Source organism: Plectropomus leopardus, chromosome 13, assembly GCF_026936395.1.
Source record: "Plectropomus leopardus strain MGB_pleo_1.0 chromosome 13, ASM2693639v1, whole genome shotgun sequence".
Taxonomy (NCBI): domain Eukaryota; kingdom Metazoa; phylum Chordata; class Actinopteri; order Perciformes; family Serranidae; genus Plectropomus; species Plectropomus leopardus.
In genome coordinates, this window is record NC_142188.1 from 12,104,097 (window position 1) to 12,124,180 (window position 20,084).

At 38.4% G+C, this 20,084-nt stretch overlaps 1 protein-coding gene across 5 annotated transcripts in view; it reads left to right on the top strand.

Moving 5' to 3' along the window:
* chrm3a (cholinergic receptor, muscarinic 3a) overlaps positions 1–20,084 on the top strand; it is a 109,091-nt gene that overhangs the window by 84,375 nt on the left and 4,632 nt on the right. The gene's annotated exons all lie outside the window — the stretch shown is intronic.

The following is a 20,084-nucleotide window of genomic DNA, read 5'->3' on the forward strand; positions in this document are numbered from 1 at the left end:
TCTGGCACGAAGCGCTTGGAACCACAGGTGTAATGTGATTATGACAAATAAATGTTCTCAAGGTGTAGCTAATTTTTGACAAATGGCAGGGGTTAGTGATAGGCATAAAAATGATTTGTTACATCACATGCTGCGTTCTTGTGTTACCCTTTAATTGGCATTATGTTCCCTAATCCCTAAAAAGAGACGGTTTTAAAAAGGTAAAACACTTAAACTGATGAAACTTGAAGACAAAGTCAAGAGCAGGTGAATATTCATAAAGTCGTTACATGCAAAATGTAATTTGGTTGTATGATTCCTTTATAGCCTGAGAATGATTTTTATGGCTGAACCACCCACATAATATTCGAAGAGCCTGTTCTGGTCTGCGTTGTCTCTTGCAGTGAGCGCTCCCACTCATATTAGCCGCATTGTGAGTGCACTAGGAGTCAAAGAGAGTCTTTTTCCACTCAGCATGGCTCCATACAGCATCAGAGGCTTATGAAGATCTCATCACTCTCCATCCTCATAATGTTCCTGTCAGTGTGCCGGATGGGAACTATTACATGCCACAGATCATCATTCACTAGATGCAAGGCCCCCCATAAATACTGGCAGCTTTATTACGCAAGATATTAGTCCATTTGTGTATTAGCTCAGCGGTTATGCTAATTTCGCGATGTGTCTCATGTGCCTTGTAGTTCGTTCTAAGGATGGCAAAAGACAAGGCTCTCCTGTCAAAGGGATTACGCTTCTTGGCTATTCAGATTTATTTTATAATATGTCAGTTTTCATCTTGGGCTTCTTCTCAGATCAGCTCTATTGTAATCCCGCTGCTGTAGAGCTGTCGGCTATGAATGGACACTTTTTCATGTCTCCCTCCTGTGTTGGATGTTTTGTGACAGACCAATAACAACAAGCCTGGGCGGCAGAAGCCAATTGTCAGTGTGGCCGATCCATCACTTGCCTGTCGCTATTAGCATTCAAGGTTCATTAGCCAGCAAGCACCCAATATAAAATATAATTGTAGGCTATAAACTTTGTGGTGGCACTAGACCGCTGGCACCCATATAACATGATTCAGAATTAAGGTGGCTCTTTTCTCAATATGTGCATCATGTTAAATTCGGCCAAGACCTCTTTGAAATCTTATTTGATGCTGTTTCTTCTATTGTGTTGAATCAAATAATCCTTGTTGCTGGTATTATTGTTAATTAGTGTGCTCTATCCCAGAGAGATAAACAAATAAACTAAAATAACTTCCCTTTTTCAAGAATGCACTTTCTCTACACCAAGACAATTCTGACTTTTGTTTGCTGTCTTGTGGTGCGTTCAGATTGAACGTGAAGCGAATTTTTACTCAACTGGAGTGTTTGCGCAATCTGTGTTTATCCAGCCCAAACAGCCAACATGTCTGCAGTACTTGTGTGACAGCTCAGACTCTTGACTGCTGTCAAAACTAGCCAAGAACCTCTTCCTGTTATTGTCCTCCAGACCCTTACTTTTCTTTTTCCCTGTGTTTTCATGAATTCTTCTTTAAAAGCTTCGGAAACAGTGAAATTTTTCCACTCAATTCGAAACATTTTCATCTTACATGGATACTTGTTTAACTCCAACCATGACTCAAATTACTATTATTATTTAAACACATTTAATATGATGGTCTCCTTCCTCCTCTCCTTGACATTTGTCATCATTTTTGTTGAGCAATGAACTTTGTAAAAGACTCTGAGCCAGCTACAACTTTTGTATGAAGTCTGTTATCATTCCATATAATCATTACCCAATCCAATTTACTTTTGAACTCGGTTAATTAAATGTAACACAGTTATAGACCTACTGAAAGGTCAGAGGAATGGCAATTAATAATACAAGGGAGGTAAACACAAAAAAAGTCATCCAGCGGGCCAAATGGTTTGATGTTGTGTTTGCAAGGGCATTAAATATTGATAAAAAGAAAGTGAGATGCAATCAGTTCAGGTTAACTCAATCCGGTGCTGCAAATACAAAAAACTTTCTCTAATGAAATCTACCATATAGTGATACACTGTTGGGACTGCATCATATGACATAAATGTAACAGAGATGGTACATGAGGAAAAAACACAGGCTATGTCTGAAATCATTCACTACTCCCTACTGACTGTCTAGGGTGTTATATGTAGAGTTAATTTTCTCTGTGCCATTAATGATGTCATTGTTATCGCACAATTAAAACATGCCATAACAACTTTGACTGGTGGACCATCCATAATAAACACTGACATGCTTATTTATGATAAATGCATTTCATATTGAACACATTTTCCCCAAATTTTAAAAATGCGTTACAAAGTAGTTTGTAATGCATTGCTCTGCTTGCGTTAAACATATAATGTTAAATTGTCAGACGTTTAGGAGGAGAGAGAGCAGCGCAATTCCAACCTGTCCTTCAAATGTTAGTATTCTTTGCATTTAACATTTGATATGTTGAATTTTGTTTTACTAGTCATTCATGTAATAACCAATTCATTTTAATCTTTTTGGTGACCGACGGCTACACATTAAATTGACAATTAATTACATGGCTGAGAAACTGGTCAAACTAACTTCAACATGTCATCGAAAGTTAAACATGTACAAAAAAAAAACAAACCAAAAAAACCCCAAACATGTACAACAGGTTGCAATCCTATATGGTCTGTCCATTGGTGGTACTCTACTTTTCACAACACATTGTGTGCACACTTTAGATTCTTTATATAGGCTAAAATAATTCCAACTTTACATACCAACAGCACGACAAACTGTCAGCCATTACATAGTGGATTATACGTATAGTGGGTAGTGAGGAATTTTGGACATAACACCACTTAGACAAGCCACATGCTGAACTGTAGTACACCATGAGACATATCATGGCATTTTTTAACATTTAGTATTATGATTCCATTTGCTAATGATTATTTTGGACAGCAGCGCGTAGTTGCCTTTGACCGAGTACCATTTTTTGGCAAATTTGAATTTTGGGGTGATGTGTGTCCCCTAATAATTAAAATGACTCCCTTGGAGTCAGGTGACAGCATGTGTGGATTAAGAAATCTTTATTTGCATGTTCTGCACAGTTTGATCTCCGTTTGTGCATGCATGTGTAAAGCAACCATATGCACGAACCCACCCACTGATGCTCGAGTGCATTTGTCTTTGAGCAGGTGATTTTTTTTTTTTTTCTTTTTAATCAGACCTGTCTTTGTAGATCTACACGTCTGGGTCAGGTTCATCTGGAGCTGGTTAACAGAGAATGGGCTTTTGATTCCGAGAAAGACAGATGAGACCACTATGACTTCCCCGGAGAATTTAGGGAATCAAATTTAAAAGCTATTTTAGGCTCCAGTGCCAGGTAAAGTCACGTCACCTGGGTTGATATTATTGGATGAAATAGGATACACCCTTTGCCAAGTCTGTATGTGTGTACCTATGTGTGTGTGTGTGTGTGTGTGTGTGTGTGTGTGTGTGTGTGTGTGTGTGTGTCTGTGTTTGTGAGGAAAGAAGTTGCCAGAGAGAGCGGGAAGGGGTGGGGCGGCTGTGCTGTCAATGTTTGAGTGAATGAGATAGAGAGGCAGCCAGAGACGTGAGATTGTGTGTGTATCTTGTGTGTGTTTTTCCATGTCCCTGCAAGCGTTCATGTTTGTAATACAGTTAGCGCTTCGTTAACTGTCTATGTAGGCCTGTCTACATCTGCCAGAAGTGTTTGGACTGTATTACAACCAGTTCTGTCAGCACCATCTCTCTTTGTAGCGATACGGTACTTGGATGGTTTTCAAGACATCCTTGTAATCACCTTGTTGACTCACTGCCCTCTCAAGTGTTTGAGCTTTGGCAACTGGGGATGTGTGTTTTTGCACGCTTTTAAGTGTGTTAATTAAAGGGGAACAGAGTGTGTGATCGAGTGAAGTTTTGGGTGCTGGTGTGTATATCAGTGTTATGTAAGCGTTTCTGCAAAGGAGAGTGCATGTGTGTTGTGGGGTGTAGAAGCACGAGGTACAGTGGTAGACATGGACTCCATCAGCTGACAGCGCTCTGTCCTGAGATGAGAAGTCTGTTTTGTTTCTCGTCTTTCACATAAACACATAATATCCAACTGCTGGATAACTTACACTCCCGGAGCAGGAGGTGTGACTACGTCTCCTCGCACATTCCTCGCTTTCATGACAATATCCTTTCACCTCTCTCTCCTGTACCCCCTGCACAACCCTGCATCTCTGTCTCCAGCATTTAAGACCCCTCTCCTCCTGCTGAAGCATGTTTACACAGGAGTGAGTGTGTGTTTTTTCTCCCTCTCCGTCTTGTTCGAGTGCCTGTTCAATAGACAGATGGTTGCACTTCCTTTTAAGGATTGATCGCAATAGCCTATCACTTACATGTGTATAGCATCTGTGTGGGGTTGTATTAAAGTGCAGGCATGAGGAGTGAGGCAAAAGGTCAGGACCTGGAATTAGCCTCACACGAAAGGACATTGTTTCTCAAAGCGTGGTATTTCATAGTTTGGATTGCGGGAATTGTTAGGAACGAGCTGCCACTGTGGCAAATTTAATGCACAAGTATATTTTTTTCTCCCATGTTTCACTCTGACATCCACCACAAAACTCAGCCTCATTTCGACGACAGTAACTTAGCTTTTGTTTTAAAATGCACACAAGGTATGCATTGGATCTAATCCAGGCTTAGATTTACTGTGAGAACGAAAGAAAGGTGAACTTTCAGTGTTCTCCAGGCAGTCACCCTCAAGTGGCTGCAGCCTTTTGGTTTGACATATTCCTGAGCCATTCTTCCACCGTCTCTATTTTGCCGCTCTATTTTTCTTCCAGTCTCTTGCCTTCACGTACACACATACTACACAGGCATGTCTAAGTGTCTAAGAGTGCCGTGTCGAAAGATTCCAGCAGCTTGTTACTGAGGCTGTCAAAAAGCAAGGAGACCTACCACAGAGGTGAGGATGTGTGTGAAATCCCATGAGCCTGTAGCACTGGTCAGGAGCATAACAACATTCTACTACTTTTTCCATATGTATATTTTTCTCCTCACAGCTAATATGATGCAACAGCATAACAAAAAAGTATACAATTGTAGAGCATTAGCTTAATACATTTTGGGGGACTTTAAAGCTGGAGAGAAAAATACCACCGGCACTCATGAGGAGTTCATTTATTTATTTAGGGCAAACGTTTCCGGTCTTCTCTAATTTTTGCCTCTATCATGCATCTTTTTATGCTATCAGCTATATTTTGGAATTGTGTACACTACTATTTTTTTATAGAAATTTTAGTTTTTTTTAAAAAAATACTTGCAACATGTTTTCCAATTTTAATTCATTGTTTGTAATTGTACTCAAAAACAACACAGTTAAGATTTTTTTTTAAATCTATTTCCCTGGTTGGCGGGATGTCAGTGGCCTTTACAGGCTTGTTTTTACTCCTTTTACATTCATTTAAAACTTTTCAACCATGATCATATATGTATCTGACATTGGGCATAAATGAACCATAACACTGTTACAAATTACTATTTGAGAAATAATTGCTATTACTGTTGTCGTGCAGCTATGGATGGTAAGGTAGGTAAAAAAAAAGGATTTTGTTAAGGTTAGGCAGAGATAATGGTTTGGATTAAATCATTTCTTTATAGAGGTGAGAGAACAATAGGGGTCATGATTAAAAGAAACCAATGTTTATTTAAAGAAAAAAAGGGAAACAAACAGTAGTCTCTTATGTCAAAGTCTGACATTTTGTTGACCCACTCAACCACACCTTCCTCCTTTGCCAAAGGTGAACAAAAGTCATAAATCCTACAACCACTTGAATATAATCATGTTATTTTTTGGGCATTTGCTGAAAGTAGTAATGCTGAAATGTTTTTAGGAGAAGAGTACGCTTTAAAAATATTTTTTGCAGTGACCGTTTTTGAAAAATTGCGAGTATTTTTTCATTTGATTTTCCAATAAGCTCAGTAACACGATTTAGGTATTAATGGTTATATTTAGACAACTAAAAGCACCCAGTTAAGGTTTCATAGAGATCGTGTTTTGTGAAATATTGAAAAAACAAATTACCTGAAGCATGACACAAAACATGAACCCTGGTGCTGGTCAAGCATTGTTAAGCTGCTTCCTGTATTGGAATTAAATGTCCCAGCAAATGCAAATCATGATTGTAAATTAGTTGCCTATGAACTCTGGAGATTTAGAGGAACCAAATTTAACTGCTCTGACAAAAAAAGAGCAGTACCCTAAATAACTCACTCACATTTTACACTTCGTAAAGTCGCATAGTCCCTCTACCTGCCCTTGGTACAGCAGAGATCTGTCCAAGTATATTTTTGGCTGGATCCCATTCACAGCCATCCTTGGCACCCTGCATAACCTCTCACACTGATTATTATTTCACTTCCTTGCATTGTTATTTTATCAAACTAAGCTCCCATCCAACTGCCATCTGTTTATGGCTGCTGGTGCCAGTGTAAGCAGGACTCAGACACTCAGCTGCAGTAATCTGGATTGCAGCAAAAAAGACACCTCAATAAAAGCAGATCTCCTGGCTGCCCACGGTCATAAAGGAGAATAAACAAGGTTAGGGCAGAATAATTATGCCGAGCTGCTTCCTGGTATTTAGCTACTGACAGGACTTCTTCCATTGTACAGACACAAGTCCTGTTTTTCTGGCTCTCCAGGCAGAATAGTTTACACTGGTCACATACATTTTCCACTTGAAGATCCAGACTTGACAACTAAAGTATTGATATTTCTGGTAATGCACAAACATCCAAAAAACAATCTTAGAGTCATTGAATGATTTAACAATTTTTTTGCTGGAAGATATCCAGTAGTGTGAAAATGTATTCAAATTTGTCTTACACACAACATTTGTGTAAACAATCTCCTGGGCTGACTTAGAAACTAAAGTGTTAATATATGTAATAAAAAACAAATTGCTAGGTCCAACAGTGTTCTATTAGGACTTATTGTACTCAAGCACCTGGCTTCTGTTATGCTGTTTTGTCACAGGCTTTTTTTCAGCTACTCTACATGAGCAGCATGCCTGCAGGGGTGGCAATGTTGGTTTCTCTGTCCACCACTTCCCTGCTTTCACTCAGCTTCTTAACAACCTCATAAAGACATTGGTCTCTTAAGTCGGACAGACATTAAATTTTGGTTAACAACATTTTCAATTTCTAACTACATTGAAATTTCACATTGTGTAGATGATAACATAACATTTTCAGATTTTTATTTTCCATATTTTTTGACTAAATGTTGTTATACTATGTCACATTGTCGCTCTCAGTGACGTTTGGAAGACATTTGATTTTGGTTACTTAACATCACAATTTAAACCCAACAAAATATCATCTGATGTCAATATTGTACATCAACTGATGCTGGCATTAGGTCAACTGAAAGTGAAACTTAATCTATTCCTTCTTCAAGGCCAGATTTCACACAGAAAAGCAGTACTTTTAACTAACTGAACACACTGAACGCACTGCTGGTCTACCACTGCATTGATCAGTTAGTTTGTTTGTGTTTTTGTGTGACTCTGGTGAACTAACAATAATGGTGACACAATAACACAAAAAAAATACTAAAATCAAAGTTTAATGAAAGCAGCTGTGCTATGAGATCAGCTATATTGAAGTTTAAAAGGAATGATCACAGAGAAAGTTAGATCACCCTGAAGACGATTGGATCATCTATCAGAAATCTCTGGTATGGAAAATGCAACAGTTTGAAAATATAGATGATTTCCCAGCACTACTGTGTATAACACCAACTTTTGACTTCACCAACATTTGTCTTGTTTAAAACCAACTCGCGTTAGAAAACTGTGATTGTCTTCAAATTGCTGAAGCAATAGAAATCTGAAATGAGTTTAACCACGAGCAGCTACAACAAACAAAGTGATTAGTTGTCATTCATTAGCTAGTGCTGAGAGACAACAAGTGAGAGACCAGTGCGACGTGCTGGTGCAAAGTCACTTGCTGACAGGAGGAATTTATGTTCAGTTTTATGCAAATGAGGAGCGACATAATGCGACAGTGGCCAACTGAGGCATAGATATGCTCACTTTATGTGTCTTGGCTGCAAGATTTGTCCCTTTAGTCTTTATCAGTCTGCTTCCAGCAGTCACTGGAGCTGTTTTCAGTGTTATTTACAAATGTGGAGGAAGAGTTTGAAAGGAGTTTGAGATATTTGTGAGGTTTATCATGAAAGCAACTTTATGATCCATACCCCCCCCCAAAAAAAAAAAATATATAGCATTTTACATTATTACTTGTTAAATAGATACAGTATCACCCCAATTATTATTATTTGGTGATCTCTTTCTTATGTATTAACATGTGTATTATCAATTTAACAAATTTAACAACAAAATCTGCACTACAAGAAGGTCTTGTCACTCAGTGCAATAAACTCGCCATCATTTCTCGGGCTTTTTAATTTACCTTATCTCCTCAGCACATCCACTAAATGTTTGCTACTTGGGTGCAGATAGTCTCCCACACACTGTTTGTGATAATGGATGAATGGCTGGCTGCTTTTGAGAGGGACATATCTTGTCAGTTGGACGGGCAGTGTAAAAGATGGGCCTATCAGATGCCTCCCGTATTTACAGAGACATATGTGAAGTGGAACGTGTCCTTATCTGACTCTTGGCTCCTGGGAAATACACACAATAATTGCAAAATGTCTTGCACTCTCTTGGTAAATCACGCAAATACTCAGCATTAATACCACATGGACTGTACTTATACCTAAACCCAAATTTGATCGGGTTTGTTTTAGGGACAGCTGCAGGGATCAACGTGTCTAAAATTTAGGCACGATGTTAGCAGATGGAGATGTTCCACAGTATAAATGCCATGTTAGTTTTTGGAACAAGGCAAATATGTCAGGACAAACATCTTTTCTCACCATTTTTTCCAGTATTATTGGACATATGATGTTTGTAAGCAAGGTGACAGGGTGACGCTTCAGAGGCTTTTGTCATTTAACTCAGAAGGTGTTTGTTTCAAGTTTTTGCTCCCTCGCCATCCTGTTACACATTCCACAAAAATTCAATATTTAGGTGACCTTTTGCTGTTCCAATGGTGTGTGAGTGTCTCAAAACTGAGTAGCAGGAGGCACCTTGTGAAGTAGCCTAAGCCACATGTATGAATGTGTGTGAATGGGTGAATGTGAGTGTGTTAGGGGCTTTGAGTGGTCAAATGATTAATGAAGCACAATACAAATGCATGCCCATTTACCATTTACCCACTGGTTTGCTGATTCCCCTTTTGAAGCCTTGAGTTTGGCATTTTGAGTTTTCATCTTGGGTTTTTTGGAGTCAGCAGTGACATATTTGGGTGAGAGACTGAAGCTGTGGAGGAGTGAGGGTGGGTCCAATGGAGAAGCTGAGGACACTATCTGCACCTAGCGTGTCGCTCAGAGTGACCCGGTATTATACTTACCTTTAAGCCTTAATAAAATATAAATAAGTGAGTTATATAAAAATAACTCCCGCACAGTTGTCATTTGTCATGAATAAAAGCCAACATTTATTTATTTATTATTTACCAGGGTAAGTTGGGCATTTGAACATTGAGGTCAATGGGGATTGACTGGCTTCTGTAGCCAGCTTCCAGTGACTATTAGAGGAACTGTGATCTTCCAATCCCTTAAATGCCTGGAAGAGACAAGGAGAGAAGAGGGAAGGGGCTTATGGAAGTTTGTTTTTTTTTATCAAGTGGCTTCACTATGGAGCTCTTTAAGTGAGTTTTTCATTTTAGCTTTTTGTACTGTATAATACCACACCTTCATATTATTCTTTATTCTCACAGTTTATTCTTTTGGCTCTTACTTTAGAGTGTCGTGTATAGGGATCTACTGATAATATAATAGAACAGTTACATGGTGAGATGTAATATAATGTGCCGTCACCTTGTGTGTGATAAATCTAACTCTTTAGAGTAGACATAATAATTTAGTTTGTTGCATCATGCTCAGCAGCATTTTATTTCTTTTGCTTTTTTTTTACGATACAATCAACAAAAACACATTCTTACACAGCAATTTGGTGTATTATTGTGCAGATTACTACTTACAGAAGCAAATTAAGATGAGCAGCTTTTAGTTACATGTACCTCTTGGCAGGTAGCAGCTGGCTCTTCCTCCTCCTCCGCAGCTTCTCCTCTGACTGCTTTTTAAGTTCATGGATCGCGGTTTCCGTCAACCATCAGACACCTCCCCCTCCCTGCTATCTTTCTTTTTACTGTTATGCCTTGAAACACCAGTGATGACTTGTCCAGCAAGTCATCTTTGCTCTATCATATTTCTCACTGAGACAGACCATGATGGTGGACATCCTTTGTGGGCTGTGTCATCATCTGCAGGTTTCACAACCTTTGTTCGGAGGAGGTGCTGTAAAGCCTTCACATAATAACACACTCACTTAAGATCTGTGAACTTTAAGAGCGGAGCACCGCTCACGGACTCCAGCAAGTTCCATCTCCTGCCAAGTAGGCACTAAATGCTTGTTCTTGTCAGCAGTGAGTACCTGACAGATGGCCTTGTGCTGTTTCACAATCCTTGCCACCATCTTCTGGCAGCAGACCCATCATCACCAGCTTGTGATAGATTTAGCTCATCCTGTGCAAGTCCCTTTTTCTTTTATGAATGACAAGCCAGCACTACTTCATTACATACTACCTCTTTACACCCTCTCTCTGATGAAAAAATGATATGGATCACTATAGTTAAATATTATATTTGTATGTTATATCTTTATTGAATCTTATATAGCTTTAAATTTACATACTATTATATGACAAAGCAGGGGGAAAAATAAAAATCCATTATCACCGTAATTAGCATTATCAACCGTTCCTATGCAGGTTTATCAGTCTCTGTTATCACTGTCTGTATGAAATTACCATTTTTATGAGGTTTCGGCTTTTCACCAAGAGCTTTAAGTTAAATCAGAATAGTGTTTAGATTGTTCTTTTTATAAAACATTCACAAGAAGAAAGTGTTGCATTGTGCTTTTCTGTAAACCACAGATGTGTTACAGTTGTATGTTTCTAACGTACCAAATTAACATTTTTAAAGCGATGCAGTTTTGACTTAACATTTTCATTGCAAGGTGGATGGCATGAGATGGCTGATGAGCCGTAGAACACTGGTTGAGACCAACAAATAACAAAAGTAGATTATTTCTTTTGCAAGACAGCAGAGACATTTCCAGTGTTTGTGCTTCAAAATTGGGGTCTTTTTTAGAAAGACAGTGGCAGCCTTTTCAGCGGCTATTGTGCCACCTAAAGTGGATGTTTTCTTAGTTAGACTAATGCAACATTTCCAGTGGAGGATGTACTACAAAAGCAGGTGTTTTTAGAGACATTGGAGGCATTTCCAGCTGTAATTGTGCCACCAAAAGTGAGTGTTTTTTAGCGAGACTTTGGTGGCATTTCCAGCGGCTGCAGAAAAACAGTGACTGAATATGAAAGTATTTGAATGTCATCATTTATAAAAAATTGTATGAATGTGTTATTCATCCATGGACATGGTTAAGGTATTCTAAACCATTCTCTGTCGGCATGCAGGCATGTGAGGCCGCTGCAGGGTGTCTGGAGGTCAAGGTACTGTAAGAGGAAGTTCTTGTCGATGTTTAGACTTCAAAGTTAGACACAGCTGTAAAACGTGTGAATTACACTTCATACGGGTGAATCATTGTTGTATGTCTTTAAGTCACTGGTATGTCTTTGTTCATGTACATGCTGTACCAAGAGCTTCTCGGATCTGATTTTGGTTGTCATTAAACTTATGTATTCATTTGATATCAACTGTAGCTCATCAATTTAACATACATCAGGATGAGGATCGACCAAGACTACAAGTTTTTCCACATCAGCAGCTAAAGTGCTAAATCCCGATCTTTTCTTTAGCATTACCAAGTGATTTTTGTGCCTAAACATGGCCAGATGTTAATCACGGGATTGCTGAAATGTAAAGTTTCAACATGTGTATAAATATAACATGGCTGTGGTTTGCAGAAACCTATAATGACAACATTTTCTGGCAAATGGGTTGTTTATACTACTGGTTCAGAGCAAACACTTCCCCTTTACAGTCCTGGGAAAAAAAATGGATTGAAGACATTTATGAGTCTACAAACTGCATTGACAGAGTGACTCTGATGTTTCACTGGACCAATGTGTCAGAAGTGGTGGTGGGGAAGTGGTGGGGAAAGAGCAACAAACTGCAGATACTCCTCTACACTCTCCCTGTGCTTTGTGAGCAGCTGGAGGATGTATCATGTATGAAAGCTTTCAAACACCAAGTTTGCACAATAGGTAAGAATTTTAATAAGCTTCTTTAAGTGCTCATTCTTAACTTTGTGAACAGCAGCATATCTACGCAGAAGTAAACAAATCCCAGAGACATGTGGTTGCTGTTTGCTACCAAATATCAGAGCCTTGTGGTTCATAGGACAAGTGCTGTATCATGGCACGCTTTAAGCAGGTTCAGGGGATTATTCCTTAAAATATTGATATACATTTGTAGTGGTACCCATCTCCTCTTTTACACCTCCTGCTCTATAGCCACTGTGTGTGTGTCTGGGTGTGTGTTTGTGTCTGAATTAAGGGAAATTTGGTTGATACTTTTGGTCAAATTGAATAATGATATCAGTTTTTATCTCCCAAACTGTTTTGGCTTTACCTTCTTTAACCAATTTAAAGGTGGTGAATTACAAAGTGGTTTGAAAGCCACACAGACGTGTTTAAGTATCACTGATCGAGACCCTTTAATCCACATTGCAGATGATACAGTATTTGTCCTTTCCTTTAAGTCTGTTTTCAGAAAATGTCACTACAATTGTAGCTTGCATCATCTGATGGTATTTGTAAATGTAAGATAAAACTTCTGGGTCAGAGTTGCCTACCAGCAAGGCTGCTTTGTTCGACAGACAGAAATCAATAACTCCACAGAGCAGTGGATGTTGTGGTACTACTTGCCAGATCACATTTCATCCTGAAACAAGCCCCCCTCACCACCTTTTATCACTCAGTATGACCTGATATATCTTCAAGTGTTATCCCTTATCGTGCAACACCACATCATCCAGCTTAGAGGGATCACAGAGGCTTTACTGAGATGATCTAGTGGATTGTTTTTTTTTTTTTTTTTTTGGAGAGAACAAGTTAGAAGCAGTGTTGCTTTTAATACATGATCAGTAATCACTGTTTGAAGTCTTTACTTTCTCCTACACTTGCTGTCTGTCTTCTTGGCACAAGGCAGTGATCTGCATTCTATATGACAATGCACTGTCCAGCCAGTCATGGTAAGCAAAGCTGTTACTTGCATCTGCTGGGTGCACTAAATATGTATGCCTTCAGTCTGCAGTCTGTTGTATTTCTTGGCAACTCGAGTTTGGTCAGTCTAATCTAGCTCTCCGATTGTCGATTCGTTTTTCTCTGCCTGTATAGCAGCCTTCAGTTTACAGTTGAATCTAGTGCTGCCTTGTTTGGCAGTAGCCTTTTATGTGTTCAAGCTGTTGATGCTTGACTTGGTTTTACAATAATGCCTTATCGTGGTAAACTGATAAAACCCCTGCCTGCCTCCAGATGTGTGTCAGCACTTGGCTTCAGCACATAAGTGCACAATACAAAAGCTGCTACATGAGCCAAATCCACTGTTGGTGGCTCAGGGGGGAAACTGGGGGGCAACGCCTGTCCATATGAGCTTTTGTTAACCCCCTAAATACTCTAAACTCATTATATTATAATAAATGTTAAATATGATAAACACATTTTCTTCACATTATATTAATTTGCAACCAAATTCAGAAGTTAAAAATATATATAATGAAAAATGGTCATGCTGGAATCAGGTAGGGTAACCTCGCTAATGGCTCTTTGCAAAATCAAATTTAACGGTGCTGTCTGACTTACTAATTGCTGTGGTTTTTTGTTGATGGTGAGGCAAGTTTATTTGTATAGCACATTTCACCAACAAGACAATTCAAAGTGCTTTACATAAAACATCAAAAGCATTGAGACAAAGTGCAAAAAAAAACATTAAAAAAGACATTTTAATAGAATAAAATAGAATAAAAACACCATTAAAAAGCCAGAAAACAGAAAACAAAAACAAGCTGAAATACACCAAGACAGGTACAAAATACCAGAATAAAATTTACAGTTTGAGAAATACGTCAATATTTGACTTAATAGAAAGCAGCGAAAACAGAAAAGTCTTCAGCCTTGATTTAAAAGAACTGATGGCAGTTTTTTGGGAGTTTCTTCTAGATATGTGGAGCAGAAAAGCTAAACGCTGTTTCCCCATGTTTAGTTTTGACTCTGAGGACACAAAACAGATGTGTCCCACAAAACCTGAGAAGTCTCAACAGTTCATAGTGTTGTAGAAGATCAGAAATGTATTTGGGCCCTAAACCTTTTAGTGCTGTAAACCAACAGTTTCAATTTGACTCTGAGAGACAGAAAGCCAGTGTGAAGGCCTCAGAACCAGAGTGATGTGATCCACTTTCTTGGTCTTTGTGGGACTGAAGGGGAACATTGCTCCTTTTCAGTCTTTCAGGTTATTATAGCGTCTAGGAGATGAACTCCGTGTTACAGATATTACAACACTGTAGCTATACATAAAATGTGATAACATTCCTTTTCTGATGGCAACATTATTGCGCTCGGCTTGTGGTTGACAGGAGTCAGAGCTGTAGAGACCCGGCTGCAGCTGAGGGATAGAAAATCATAATTGCATAGGAACGTCACTGCGTGTTTATCGAAAGGATCCATGTGGACTGGTTCAGCATGTCTGTATGTAAATTGGAAATGCCCGGTTTATCAAAGTCATTGTTTGTTTAAAAGATATATGCACTTTAAACTCAAGGGAAGGAGGCATGTCTAGATTTGAGATGCAATTATTAAAATAAATCTGGATTTTGTAATGGCAATGAAGATATACGTGCTATGTTGATACCATCAATATATCTTTTTTTATTACAAACAAACACACCTGTCACTCCCTGTGAAAAATGGAGTGTCAACCCTGAAAACCCTGTGACCCTTTGATCATAAATGCCTGGTGCCACTGCTGGCCACTTGTAAAGTTTTAAAACACAATGACACACTGTAAAATCAGTTGATTTTACTTAAAAAAAAATCTAGAAAACAGATTGCCTTGAAAAATGTAAGTAAATGTGTCTTTAGTCTTAATTTATGTTTACTTGAAATTTTGTTGTTGTTTTTTACTTAATTTTGTGAAGTAAAAATGACAAGTAAAATTAGCTAAGAGTCAGCAACTTCAGTTTCCTGTGTCATATATCTGTATTCTGTTGGTTGCAGTCAGACTAACTTGGTGTACTAAAGTTGCTTCCACTCAGAAAGAACTGGGTAATTTGACTTATTTTTAAGATGCAACAACTTTACAAAAGTAGGTAAATACAGATACATTTAAAATAAACATAACAATCAGATATAATGTAAACATAATTTAAGATTATTATTATTTTTTGTTTTTTCTTACAGCTTTTAGACAGCTCAGGCATGAGCGAGAGGAATCAGTTCCATAGATTTTCAAGTACGATGAATTTGACAGATTTTGCAGTGCAATATTGTATTTTAACCTTTTGAAACCTGAGCAAATAGGTTTGATTTCTTTCAAAAACACGAGAAAAAAGGCAGCAAAAGAAGAAATGACCCAAAAATTTATATTTGAAAATTAGCTGAAAAAAATCAAGAGAAGAAAAAAAAACACACAACATTGAAATTACCTGGAAAAAAGTGCTTGAAAAATTAAAATCATTGCACAATTTAATTTTAAACATGTAATTATGATAATTATTTTCCCTAGCTTTACCCCCCACCCCCCCTTTAACATGTTTCCCATGTTTTTAAAAAAGGATTTTCTAAATCTACTTTTATCTTGCAGTTTGCAGGATAATTCTTGCCATTTGTTGCTCAGTGTTCAAAGGTTTCAATACTCGTGAAAGGCGTCTGAAAGCGGCACAAGTTGTTATGTTGTGTGTAGAAGTTATGTTGCTTCAGGTTTCAAAGGGTTAAAACACAGAAACTTCTGATTAGGCCTCCGTGGGCTGTATACCTTATAAAGAATGGGAGACATACAAATTTGTTGAACAGCATCTCTTTGACTGAAGTGATGTTGTGGTACTCAAGGGGGTGCTTCAAATTATAGCAGCTTTAACCTTTATTAAAAAGCACTTGTCAACATGACTCATCCTTGCTGGACATCATCTGCCCGTATCACCGCTCTGCTAGATTAGTTGCTGAAAATAGAAACTTGAAAATGGCCGTGTATTAGTCACCCAATCATTTAGATGGATCATTGGACCCAACTTGGATTGTGCTGTCCAACCCTGCTGGGACAAATGCCTGAAAATGTCAGGGAACACGTTGTGTTGCAACACAGTAAACGAGTATTGATCTCTCTGTGCACCTGAAACCATCACACCTACGTGCCTGCGAGTCAGACTGCGAGTCAGACTTAAGATATAGAGCTTACTGAGGGCTCAGAGAGGGAGAGAGACGATGTAATGGCTTCACTGTAATAGCAGCCCGTTTTCAAAGCCTTGCTAGCCCACCCATGTTGTCATCTGCCGCATACAGTTTTTATCTTTAAAGGCTTGATAAGTTCAATTTTAGGGGAAAACAAACAAAAGTACTCTCCCCTCTGTTGTGCAGCCAGTTTGTGCTCCCAGGGGTACTGCAGATGTAAATTTATGATAGCTAACCATTGCAATCTGAGGCAACAAAAAGGCTTAATTGGTTTTGCTGTGGTATAACTCAGTGTTGTGTAAGAAAATGGAACCTGAAAAAAGCATTATACATACGCCGTATAGACACGTACACGGTATATACTGTGTATTTATATACTGTGTATTTGCCAGCATACATCATTTTCTCCAAACTGTATAACTGATATTACTTTATTATTGTGTTGTCAGAGTGCTCTATACTGCAAATCCTTGCATTTGAGGGACTTCATCTGCACTTAAACTAAACTATCCAGTAAAAAATCAAAGGGCATCTTTATACCTGATATAAACAGGCATTTTTGGTGATCTGATCAAATTGACATTCTAGTGTGAGTGACAAAGACAGTAACAAAATCTGTGGTCATCTGGAAACCCATGATGGACACTTGTGTGATCGGCAGGGTTTTTGGCTGTCCACTTGTGTTCAGATAACCAAAATGCATATTATTAGCAGGTGTAAACAGGCTCAACAAGACAGACGTGGGCACATGGGGACTAACATTTGACCTTTTCCCTTAGAATCCAGTCTTTATTTCCCTCTTCTGCAAGCCTCCTATGACTATATTCCCGAGACACACACTAAGTACTTCATTGTGCTGTTGTTTGTCTGATTTTCCTCGTTTTTCTATGTCATTATTTGCTTTTCTAATTAAATTTTTCTAGCTTGTGTTTACACTAAGTTAAGGTAGCAGATTAAAGGCTGATTTCCCCACTGTTTAAGCCTTTGCTGTGTCTTCACAGACATATTTTGCCCTCATAAGCCAATTAAAAGATGTTTAACACTCATTAGCAACACACTGCTGTCGTGCATTCTTAGTAGAATTTGCTTTTTGAAAAGTTAAAGGCAGACTTTGTTTTCTTAAAAGGCTAATAAGTTTGCTGTGTATTATAAATGATGTAGCATGTGTTCTCACAGGCATTGTTTTATTTGCAGTTTGATGTTGTTTAATTTGGTTTTGGTTTTCCCATACTGTGATTTTAGTTATTTTTTACATAAGTGCACATGCACGCACTGTTTTCTCTGTGCACATATGATGCATATATGTGACTGTGCGTGCTCATGTAATGTGGATGGTATATGCATGAAATGTTAGAGCATATTCACTATGCATGTGCTCTGATGCAGTGATAAATGTCCACAGAGGGGATAGCAGGGAGCCTCCTGATAATAGAGGAAGCAGCATGTGCTCAATGTCACAAACGGCTGAGAGTCGCTGCTGGCTACTGAGGTTCTTTAACAGCTCTGTGGGAGGTCTGAGATTCTGTCGAGGCACAGGTGCAGCACTCAGCTTGGAATACCTTTGCCTCTGGTTAGAAATAGTGTGTGTGCCATTGTGGTTCTTCTATGTTTTACATGTGTTGCCAGCACATGTATTTGTCAGTTTTTTATGGGCTATAAGGGGCTCTTTCTCGTCCCCCATGGTAACAGGTCATTGTTTGTTCCCTTCAAACAGGCTGGCTCAGCTTAGTGTCAGGTTTTAAAATGAACCATTGTCATAAACGTCGACAGGAGAACACCACGTCCATGGCTTTCACAATAAAAGGAAAGCACAGGATAGTGTGCTGCATTTAGTACAATCACTCACAGCTGATTTTAAATGATGTCAAAATAAGTAATAGGGTATGCCAAATCATAAAAAGCTTTTTGTAGGTCATATCTGAAAGTGTTGTTAAACAGTTACCTAACACAGATACATATTTTTAGAAAGTACATCATGATAACCATCCACAACAGATCTTAAGAAATTAGTACAGCTTAATAAACACCTTTTTTTAAATTATTTCATGTGAACGTCATTAATTAAATGTCCAGTATAAAGGATTTAGGTGCATTTATTGGAAAATGGAATATAATAATCATAACAATGTTTTCAGCCCATTTCTAACCACCTGAAAATATAAATAATTTGGATTTCGTTAACTTGGAATGAGCCGTATGTCTTTACATATGGAGGTGTCCTCTTCCCTGGAGTCCGCCATGTTGTTTTACAAAAGCCTAAAATGGACAAACCAAGCACTGGCACTAGATAGGGCCATTAGCATTATCATGTCGGCCACTGTAGTTCCTCTACCTCGGGAGAAGTTTTAGTTCTGCAACCCCACCTTTAGGTTGCACTAAATCCTACGAACTTGACCTTTAAGCTAACCCAATGTCCGTCTAAGTTAGATGATATTTATAATATGCCACAGAAAATGCATAATGTCAATTTTATACCAAACTCTTGAAATATTTTGTAACTGTAGAGACATTTACAAAACATTCACATGCAGCACACATTTGTTTTCTGAAAATATTCCATGTTCCGTATTGTACAATATTTGTTGTCAAGCATCTCTTCTTTGTTTTAAACACAAACCCACATGTACATGCTCAATCTGAATGCAAAACACTGCAGTAATTACAACTGATTGCACAGCAAAACTTGAACTGCATAGGACATGCTGCTTCACAAAATGGCAGATCTTCATTCTATCATCCAATTATCAAGAACTGCTTTGACAAGAACAGCAGGATCTTTTGTGTATTGTCTCCATTGTGAAGTGATTCCCAATCAAACAACAGCACATCAGAGTCTCCAGGATCATGCTGCTATGAGCTCTCACAGTGCTATTTTCTCTTTGTTTCACCAATAGATTTCGTCTCCGCGTAGCTTCTCTGCCCAAAATTTGTCTGTTATCCATGTTTTTCTTAGAGGGCTCCTGGAACACTAGATCAAGTCTGGTGACAAATTCCCTAGCACAGAGCATTTCCATTATCAAACTGACACCAAAAACCTTTTGTATTCAGGCAGGGAGAAAAGTCAGAATACCTCCAAGGTCTTAAAGTGCTTCCTCAGTTCTTTTATCTCCTCCTTGTCCTCTATTTTTCATGCTGTCTACAACTCTATATTTGCGATGATACCTACACAATGCTATAGCCAAGCTGCGGCCAGGAATATCGAGAATGTTTACATTGTTTACACATTTTTGCCTTTATTCTGAAAAACATTAATACTTCTGTTTACATGCAGGCATGCATACTCTGATTTACATGCCCTAACATGTCGTTGATCCTGTCAAAATGAGTAGAGTAAATTTGGAAAACTGTCTAATACGGAATACTTAAACGGAATATGCTGTTTATTTGACCATCAAATTCAGAATATTGTCATATTCTGAATAATAGGGGGATATTTGTGTGCATGTAACCATTGCCACTGTCTGGTAACTTCTTTCAATCTTTGATTTGTTATACGGACATCCACCTGCTGTTTTCTGGCTGTAGCCTGTCAGTCTCATATTTTAGAAAAAAAATCAATCAACAGA